The sequence below is a fragment of the Bison bison genome, unplaced genomic scaffold (assembly GCF_000754665.1).
Source record: "Bison bison bison isolate TAMUID 2011002044 unplaced genomic scaffold, Bison_UMD1.0 scf7180017864188, whole genome shotgun sequence".
NCBI lineage: Eukaryota > Metazoa > Chordata > Mammalia > Artiodactyla > Bovidae > Bison > Bison bison.
Window position 1 is genome coordinate 906624 of NW_011494760.1, and position 1136 is coordinate 907759.

Genomic DNA, 1136 nt, shown 5'->3' on the forward strand with positions numbered 1-1136 from the left:
TTTATAGCCCAACTCTCAAATCCATACAGTAATACTGGAAAAACTGTAGCTTTGACTAGATGGACATTTGTTTGCAAAGTAATGTCCCTGATTTTTAATATGCTGTCTATGTTGGTCATAGCCTTTCTTCCAAGAAGCAAGCATCTTTTAATTTCATGGCTGCAGTCACCATCTGCAGTGATTTTGGAGCCCCCAAAAATAAAGTCTTTCACTGTTCCCACTGTTTCCCCATCTATTTGCCCTGAAGTGATGGGACTGGGTACCATGATCTTAGTTTTCTGAATGCTGAGTTTCAAACCAACTTTTTCACTCTCCTCTTTCACTTTCATCAAGAGGCTCTTTAGTTCTTTGCTTTCTGCCATAAGGGTGGTGTCATCTGCATATCAGAGGTTATTGATATTTTTCCCAGCAATCTTGATTCCAGCTTGTGCTTCATCCAGCTCAGCATTTCACACGATGTATTCTGCATATAAGTTAAATAACCAGGGTGACAATATACATCCTTGATGTACTTCTTTCCTGATTTGGAATCAGTCTGTTTTTCCATGTCCAGCTCTAATTTTTGTTTCTTGACCTGCATACAGATTTTCAGGAGACAGGTCAGGTGGTCTGGTATTCTCATCTCTTTAAGAATTTTCCACAGTTTGATGTGATCCACACAGTCAAAGGCTTTGGCATAGTCAATAAAGCAAAAGTTGATGTTTTTCTGAAACTCTCTTGATTTTTGATGATTCAACAGATGTTGGCAATTTCATCTCTGGTTCCTCTGCAGACAAATATTGTCAATGGTCATCTTTTCTCTCTATTTTTATTTCCTATCTTTCAACAACTTGAATTTCTTACCAGGGGATAGAGGACAGCAGAAAGAGATGCATATGCTTTATGAAGCAGGATCTGGTATGGATGTCTGCTAGGTGTTGTGGATACTTAAAGCTAGCTCTTTCTTTTATCAGCCTTCTCATCAGCCTCACCTTGGATTTTGTTACAGCTTACTGATTCAAATCTTACATTTTAATAAGATCTTCTGATGGTTTATATGCACAATATCATTTAGAAAGCACTGAGCTAGAATGCCTCTGTGAGTTTCTCCTAGATTTTCTTACTGGCAACTATCAATTGCAATTTTCATGAGGTTG